Source organism: Cuculus canorus, chromosome 2 (assembly GCF_017976375.1).
Source record: "Cuculus canorus isolate bCucCan1 chromosome 2, bCucCan1.pri, whole genome shotgun sequence".
In the NCBI taxonomy this organism is placed as follows: domain Eukaryota; kingdom Metazoa; phylum Chordata; class Aves; order Cuculiformes; family Cuculidae; genus Cuculus; species Cuculus canorus.
The window spans coordinates 92,595,459-92,604,781 of record NC_071402.1 but is presented as its reverse complement, the minus strand read 5'-3'; positions in this window follow the sequence as shown (position 1 = coordinate 92,604,781).

The window sequence follows — 9,323 nt, the reverse complement described above, 5'->3', positions numbered from 1 at the left end:
TTTGCTCCCATCCTTTCTCCCAGCAACTGTTCAGTTTGTCAGCACAGAGATATTCTGCCAGGAAAAATTCCTTCGCAGAGAGGGTTGTCAAGCATTGAGAGGCTGCCCAGGGAAGCGGTTGGCTCATCATCCCTGGAAGTATTGAAAAGATGGGTAGATGAGGTGCTCACAGATGTGACTTAGTAGCGGACAGTAGTGGTTTATGGTTGGACACAATTATCTCAAAGGTCTTTCCAACCAAGTGATTCTAGGATGATATGATCATCCCTGGAGGTATTAAAAAGACACGTAGATGTGACATTTAAGAACATGGTTGAGTGGTGGACTTGGCAGTGTTAGGCTTGCCTTCAGGGCTGCAAGCACACATTGGCGGCTGATGTCGAGCTTCTTGTGGAGCAGCACTCCAAGTCCTTCTCCTTAGGGCTGCTCTCAATCACGTCATGCCCAAGCCTGTACTAAAATCGGGGATTGCCCCGACACCGGTGTAGGACCTTGCACTCGGCCTTGTTGAACCCCACTTGCTGGTGGGGTGCCATGGCCTGCAAGGCTATGAGGATGGGTGGGGGTAATGGAACCAAGGGTGTGATTGGCCGAGGGGGACGCGCCCGCCTTCCTGGTAGGCAATTGGAGAGGCAACTGGGAGTGACCCCCCAGTGCTGAGTGGTCAGGAGAGGTGAGGGGGCGGGGCCAGGGGCGTGGGCGGGGCCAAACCTAGATGCTGGGGGCGGGGCCAAACCCAGTTGCCTGGCGACGGGGGAAGCAGTGCGAGGGCAGAGCCTGAGCCCTGCGAGCCTGAGCTACGAGAGGTCGAGCTGTCAGAGAGGGAGGAGATGATGGTGGAGATGGAGATGATGGAGGTGGATGAGACGGAGGAGGTGGAAATGATGGAGGTGGAGGAGACGGAGGAGGTGGAGATGATGGAGGTGGAGGAGACGGAGGAGGTGGAGATGATGGAGGTGGACTAGACGGAAGAGGTGGAGATGACGGAGGTGGAGGAGACGGAGGAGGTGGAGATGATGGAGGTGAACTAGACGGAGGAGGTGGAGATGACGGAGGTGGAGGAGACGGAGGAGGTGGAGATGATGGAGGTGGAGGAGACGGAGGAGGTGGAGATGATGGAGGTGGACGTGAAGGCGGAGACGGAGGCACCAGGGGTGCAGAAGATGGATCTCTCATAGGCGGAAGAGATGGAGCTGGCAAGTTCAGAGATGCTCCAGCAAGAGGAGACGGATGAGCTGGGTCCAGAGAAGCCAGGGCTGTTGGAGCCATCACAGCCAGAGACCGCAGCAGGACCACTGGAGCTGGGGCATCCCCACCCGTCACAGCCAGGCCCTCGGCGGCAGACGATAGTGCCGGGGCAGAGGGGGCAAGTCAGGTGCCCAGAGTGCAGTGCAAGGGGTGGCTTCAATGGACTTGCCTGCCACGTCTCCCTTGACGGCACACAAGAAGAAAAGTTCATTACTTTAAGCATTATTTTCAGAGTATAAATATAATTGTTAATTTTTCACTCCAAAGCAGTGTTCTGAATTTGTTTGGTCTTTCAGCTTTCACGGTTTTAGGGGCCCTCTCAGCTTCGTCCTCCTTAGTCGTGGTCACTGAAGATGCAGAGGGCAGTCTTAGCCCCTCACTCTCTCAGTGCCCTCTGGCGTGCTCAGCCGCAGCGTATTGGAATGCCAGAAAAAAGAACTGGAGGAGAAGCGCTGAGGAGACCTTATAGCAAACTTCCAGTACCTGAAGGGGGCTACAAGAAAGCTGGGGAGGGACTGTTTATAAAGGCTGGTAGTGATAGGACCAGGGGCAATGGCTCTAAACTGGGGAGGGGCAGATTTAGACTAGACATAAGGAGGAATTTCTTCACAGCGAGGGTGGTGAGGCACTGGCACAGGTTGCCCAGGGAAGCTGTGGATGCCCCATCCCTGGAGGTGTTCAAGGATGAGTCCTTGGGCAGCCTGATCTAGTGGGAGGTGTCCTTCCCTCTAGTTGGAACTACATGATCTCTACAGTCCCTTCCAACCCTATGATTCTCAACTAGTGTGTTAGCTTTGGTGTTGTCCTTCCAGGAGTAGGAAAATTCCTTAACTTAATCTCTAATACATTAAATCTGCTTTAAGTAACGCACTAAAAAATTACACTGAACCAGAAGGCCTAGGTAGCAGCTCTGTATCTCAATCCCAGGCACAGGACAAACAGCTGTAGCTCACAGTGCCCATAGCAGTTGTACAGCAGCGCCTTGTAGGCTTGGAGAGGAGAGCTGAGGTGTTGCTCCCATCCTTTCTCCCAGCAACTGTTCAGTTTGTCAGCACAGAGATATTCTGCCAGGAAAAATTCCTTCGCAGAGAGGGTTGTCAAGCATTGAAGAGGCTGCCCAGGGAAGCGGTTGGCTCATCATCCCTGGAAGTATTGAAAAGATGGGTAGATGAGGTGCTCACAGATGTGACTTAGTAGCGGACAGTAGTGGTTTATGGTTGGACACAATTATCTCAAAGGTCTTTTCCAACCAAGTGATTCTAGGATGATATGATCATCCCTGGAGGTATTAAAAAGACACGTAGATGTGACATTTAAGAACATGGTTGAGTGGTGGACTTGGCAGTGTTAGGCTTGCCTTCAGGGCTGCAAGCACACATTGGCGGCTGATGTCGAGCTTCTTGTGGAGCAGCACTCCAAGTCCTTCTCCTTAGGGCTGCTCTCAATCACGTCATGCCCAAGCCTGTACTAAAATCGGGGATTGCCCCGACACCGGTGTAGGACCTTGCACTCGGCCTTGTTGAACCCCACTTGCTGGTGGGGTGCCATGGCCTGCAAGGCTATGAGGATGGGTGGGGGTAATGGAACCAAGGGTGTGATTGGCCGAGGGGGACGGGCCCGCCTTCCTGGTAGGCAATTGGAGCGGCAACTGGGAGTGACCCCCCAGTGCTGAGTGGTCAGGAGAGGTGAGGGGGCGGGGCCAGGGGCGTGGGCGGGGCCAAACCTAGATGCTGGGGGCGGGGCCAAACCCAGTTGCCTGGCGACGGGGGAAGCAGTGCGAGGGCAGAGCCTGAGCCCTGCGAGCCTGAGCTACGAGAGGTCGAGCTGTCAGAGAGGGAGGAGATGATGGTGGAGATGGAGATGATGGAGGTGGATGAGACGGAGGAGGTGGAAATGATGGAGGTGGAGGAGACGGAGGAGGTGGAGATGATGGAGGTGGAGGAGACGGAGGAGGTGGAGATGATGGAGGTGGACTAGACGGAGGAGGTGGAGATGACGGAGGTGGAGGAGACGGAGGAGGTGGAGATGATGGAGGTGAACTAGACGGAGGAGGTGGAGATGACGGAGGTGGAGGAGACGGAGGAGGTGGAGATGATGGAGGTGGAGGAGACGGAGGAGGTGGAGATGATGGAGGTGGACGTGAAGGCGGAGACGGAGGCACCAGGGGTGCAGAAGATGGATCTCTCATAGGCGGAAGAGATGGAGCTGGCAAGTTCAGAGATGCTCCAGCAAGAGGAGACGGATGAGCTGGGTCCAGAGAAGCCAGGGCTGTTGGAGCCATCACAGCCAGAGACCGCAGCAGGACCACTGGAGCTGGGGCATCCCCACCCGTCACAGCCAGGCCCTCGGCGGCAGACGATAGTGCCGGGGCAGAGGGGGCAAGTCAGGTGCCTAGAGTGCAGTGCAAGGGGTGGCTTCAATGGACTTGCCTGCCACGTCTCCCTTGACGGCACACAAGAAGAAAAGTTCATTACTTTAAGCATTATTTTCAGAGTATAAATATAATTGTTAATTTTTCACTCCAAAGCAGTGTTCTGAATTTGTTTGGTCTTTCAGCTTTCACGGTTTTAGGGGCCCCTCAGCTTCGTCCTCCTTAGTCGTGGTCACTGAAGACGCAGAGGGCAGTCTTAGCCCCTCACTCTCTCAGTGCCCTCTGGCGTGCTCAGCCGCAGCGTATTGGAATGCCAGAAAAAAGAACTGGAGGAGAAGCGCTGAGGAGACCTTATAGCAAACTTCCAGTACCTGAAGGGGGCTACAAGAAAGCTGGGGAGGGACTGTTTATAAAGGCTGGTAGTGATAGGACCAGGGGCAATGGCTCTAAACTGGGGAGGGGCAGATTTAGACTAGACATAAGGAGGAATTTCTTCACAGCGAGGGTGGTGAGGCACTGGCACAGGTTGCCCAGGGAAGCTGTGGATGCCCCATCCCTGGAGGTGTTCAAGGATGAGTCCTTGGGCAGCCTGATCTAGTGGGAGGTGTCCTTCCCTCTAGTTGGAACTACATGATCTCTACGGTCCCTTCCAACCCTATGATTCTCAACTAGTGTGTTAGCTTTGGTGTTGTCCTTCCAGGAGTAGGAAAATTCCTTAACTTAATCTCTAATACATTAAATCTGCTTTAAGTAACGCACTAAAAAATTACACTGAACCAGAAGGCCTAGGTAGCAGCTCTGTATCTCAATCCCAGGCACAGGACAAAGAGCTGTAGCTCACAGTGCCCATAGCAGTTGTACAGCAGCGCCTTGTAGGCTTGGAGAGGAGAGCTGAGGTGTTGCTCCCATCCTTTCTCCCAGCAACTGTTCAGTTTGTCAGCACAGAGATATTCTGCCAGGAAAAATTCCTTCGCAGAGAGGGTTGTCAAGCATTGAAGAGGCTGCCCAGGGAAGCGGTTGGCTCATCATCCCTGGAAGTATTGAAAAGATGGGTAGATGAGGTGCTCACAGATGTGACTTAGTAGCGGACAGTAGTGGTTTATGGTTGGACACAATTATCTCAAAGGTCTTTTCCAACCAAGTGATTCTAGGATGATATGATCATCCCTGGAGGTATTAAAAAGACACGTAGATGTGACATTTAAGAACATGGTTGAGTGGTGGACTTGGCAGTGTTAGGCTTGCCTTCAGGGCTGCAAGCACACATTGGCGGCTGATGTCGAGCTTCTTGTGGAGCAGCACTCCAAGTCCTTCTCCTTAGGGCTGCTCTCAATCACGTCATGCCCGAGCCTGTACTAAAATCGGGGATTGCCCCGACACCGGTGTAGGACCTTGCACTCGGCCTTGTTGAACCCCACTTGCTGGTGGGGTGCCATGGCCTGCAAGGCTATGAGGATGGGTGGGGGTAATGGAACCAAGGGTGTGATTGGCCGAGGGGGACGCGCCCGCCTTCCTGGTAGGCAATTGGAGCGGCAACTGGGAGTGACCCCCCAGTGCTGAGTGGTCAGGAGAGGTGAGGGGGCGGGGCCAGGGGCGTGGGCGGGGCCAAACCTAGATGCTGGGGGCGGGGCCAAACCCAGTTGCCTGGCGACGGGGGAAGCAGTGCGAGGGCAGAGCCTGAGCCCTGCGAGCCTGAGCTACGAGAGGTCGAGCTGTCAGAGAGGGAGGAGATGATGGTGGAGATGGAGATGATGGAGGTGGATGAGACGGAGGAGGTGGAAATGATGGAGGTGGAGGAGACGGAGGAGGTGGAGATGATGGAGGTGGAGGAGACGGAGGAGGTGGAGATGATGGAGGTGGACTAGACAGAAGAGGTGGAGATGACGGAGGTGGAGGAGACGGAGGAGGTGGAGATGATGGAGGTGAACTAGACGGAGGAGGTGGAGATGACGGAGGTGGAGGAGACGGAGGAGGTGGAGATGATGGAGGTGGAGGAGACGGAGGAGGTGGAGATGATGGAGGTGGACGTGAAGGCGGAGACGGAGGCACCAGGGGTGCAGAAGATGGATCTCTCATAGGCGGAAGAGATGGAGCTGGCAAGTTCAGAGATGCTCCAGCAAGAGGAGACGGATGAGCTGGGTCCAGAGAAGCCAGGGCTGTTGGAGCCATCACAGCCAGAGACCGCAGCAGGACCACTGGAGCTGGGGCATCCCCACCCGTCACAGCCAGGCCCTCGGCGGCAGACGATAGTGCCGGGGCAGAGGGGGCAAGTCAGGTGCCTAGAGTGCAGTGCAAGGGGTGGCTTCAATGGACTTGCCTGCCACGTCTCCCTTGACGGCACACAAGAAGAAAAGTTCATTACTTTAAGCATTATTTTCAGAGTATAAATATAATTGTTAATTTTTCACTCCAAAGCAGTGTTCTGAATTTGTTTGGTCTTTCAGCTTTCACGGTTTTAGGGGCCCCTCAGCTTCGTCCTCCTTAGTCGTGGTCACTGAAGACGCAGAGGGCAGTCTTAGCCCCTCACTCTCTCAGTGCCCTCTGGCGTGCTCAGCCGCAGCGTATTGGAATGCCAGAAAAAAGAACTGGAGGAGAAGCGCTGAGGAGACCTTATAGCAAACTTCCAGTACCTGAAGGGGGCTACAAGAAAGCTGGGGAGGGACTGTTTATAAAGGCTGGTAGTGATAGGACCAGGGGCAATGGCTCTAAACTGGGGAGGGGCAGATTTAGACTAGACATAAGGAGGAATTTCTTCACAGCGAGGGTGGTGAGGCACTGGCACAGGTTGCCCAGGGAAGCTGTGGATGCCCCATCCCTGGAGGTGTTCAAGGATGAGTCCTTGGGCAGCCTGATCTAGTGGGAGGTGTCCTTCCCTCTAGTTGGAACTACATGATCTCTACGGTCCCTTCCAACCCTATGATTCTCAACTAGTGTGTTAGCTTTGGTGTTGTCCTTCCAGGAGTAGGAAAATTCCTTAACTTAATCTCTAATACATTAAATCTGCTTTAAGTAACGCACTAAAAAATTACACTGAACCAGAAGGCCTAGGTAGCAGCTCTGTATCTCAATCCCAGGCACAGGACAAAGAGCTGTAGCTCACAGTGCCCATAGCAGTTGTACAGCAGCGCCTTGTAGGCTTGGAGAGGAGAGCTGAGGTGTTGCTCCCATCCTTTCTCCCAGCAACTGTTCAGTTTGTCAGCACAGAGATATTCTGCCAGGAAAAATTCCTTCGCAGAGAGGGTTGTCAAGCATTGAAGAGGCTGCCCAGGGAAGCGGTTGGCTCATCATCCCTGGAAGTATTGAAAAGATGGGTAGATGAGGTGCTCACAGATGTGACTTAGTAGCGGACAGTAGTGGTTTATGGTTGGACACAATTATCTCAAAGGTCTTTTCCAACCAAGTGATTCTAGGATGATATGATCATCCCTGGAGGTATTAAAAAGACACGTAGATGTGACATTTAAGAACATGGTTGAGTGGTGGACTTGGCAGTGTTAGGCTTGCCTTCAGGGCTGCAAGCACACATTGGCGGCTGATGTCGAGCTTCTTGTGGAGCAGCACTCCAAGTCCTTCTCCTTAGGGCTGCTCTCAATCACGTCATGCCCGAGCCTGTACTAAAATCGGGGATTGCCCCGACACCGGTGTAGGACCTTGCACTCGGCCTTGTTGAACCCCACTTGCTGGTGGGGTGCCATGGCCTGCAAGGCTATGAGGATGGGTGGGGGTAATGGAACCAAGGGTGTGATTGGCCGAGGGGGACGGGCCCGCCTTCCTGGTAGGCAATTGGAGCGGCAACTGGGAGTGACCCCCCAGTGCTGAGTGGTCAGGAGAGGTGAGGGGGCGGGGCCAGGGGCGTGGGCGGGGCCAAACCTAGATGCTGGGGGCGGGGCCAAACCCAGTTGCCTGGCGACGGGGGAAGCAGTGCGAGGGCAGAGCCTGAGCCCTGCGAGCCTGAGCTACGAGAGGTCGAGCTGTCAGAGAGGGAGGAGATGATGGTGGAGATGGAGATGATGGAGGTGGATGAGACGGAGGAGGTGGAAATGATGGAGGTGGAGGAGACGGAGGAGGTGGAGATGATGGAGGTGGAGGAGACGGAGGAGGTGGAGATGATGGAGGTGGACTAGACGGAAGAGGTGGAGATGACGGAGGTGGAGGAGACGGAGGAGGTGGAGATGATGGAGGTGAACTAGACGGAGGAGGTGGAGATGACGGAGGTGGAGGAGACGGAGGAGGTGGAGATGATGGAGGTGGAGGAGACGGAGGAGGTGGAGATGATGGAGGTGGACGTGAAGGCGGAGACGGAGGCACCAGGGGTGCAGAAGATGGATCTCTCATAGGCGGAAGAGATGGAGCTGGCAAGTTCAGAGATGCTCCAGCAAGAGGAGACGGATGAGCTGGGTCCAGAGAAGCCAGGGCTGTTGGAGCCATCACAGCCAGAGACCGCAGCAGGACCACTGGAGCTGGGGCATCCCCACCCGTCACAGCCAGGCCCTCGGCGGCAGACGATAGTGCCGGGGCAGAGGGGGCAAGTCAGGTGCCTAGAGTGCAGTGCAAGGGGTGGCTTCAATGGACTTGCCTGCCACGTCTCCCTTGACGGCACACAAGAAGAAAAGTTCATTACTTTAAGCATTATTTTCAGAGTATAAATATAATTGTTAATTTTTCACTCCAAAGCAGTGTTCTGAATTTGTTTGGTCTTTCAGCTTTCACGGTTTTAGGGGCCCCTCAGCTTCAGTCCTCCTTAGTCGTGGTCACTGAAGACGCAGAGGGCAGTCTTAGCCCCTCACTCTCTCAGTGCCCTCTGGCGTGCTCAGCCGCAGCGCTATTGGAATGCCAGAAAAAAGAACTGGAGGAGAAGCTCTGAGGAGACCTTATAGCAAACTTCCAGTACCTGAAGGGGGCTACAAGAAAGCTGGGGAGGGACTGTTTATAAAGGCTGGTAGTGATAGGACCAGGGGCAATGGCTCTAAACTGGGGAGGGGCAGATTTAGACTAGACATAAGGAGGAATTTCTTCACAGCGAGGGTGGTGAGGCACTGGCACAGGTTGCCCAGGGAAGCTGTGGATGCCCCATCCCTGGAGGTGTTCAAGGATGAGTCCTTGGGCAGCCTGATCTAGTGGGAGGTGTCCTTCCCTCTAGTTGGAACTACATGATCTCTACGGTCCCTTCCAACCCTATGATTCTCAACTAGTGTGTTAGCTTTGGTGTTGTCCTTCCAGGAGTAGGAAAATTCCTTAACTTAATCTCTAATACATTAAATCTGCTTTAAGTAACGCACTAAAAAATTACACTGAACCAGAAGGCCTAGGTAGCAGCTCTGTATCTCAATCCCAGGCACAGGACAAAGAGCTGTAGCTCACAGTGCCCATAGCAGTTGTACAGCAGCGCCTTGTAGGCTTGGAGAGGAGAGCTGAGGTGTTGCTCCCATCCTTTCTCCCAGCAACTGTTCAGTTTGTCAGCACAGAGATATTCTGCCAGGAAAAATTCCTTCGCAGAGAGGGTTGTCAAGCATTGAAGAGGCTGCCCAGGGAAGCGGTTGGCTCATCATCCCTGGAAGTATTGAAAAGATGGGTAGATGAGGTGCTCACAGATGTGACTTAGTAGCGGACAGTAGTGGTTTATGGTTGGACACAATTATCTCAAAGGTCTTTTCCAACCAAGTGATTCTAGGATGATATGATCATCCCTGGAGGTATTAAAAAG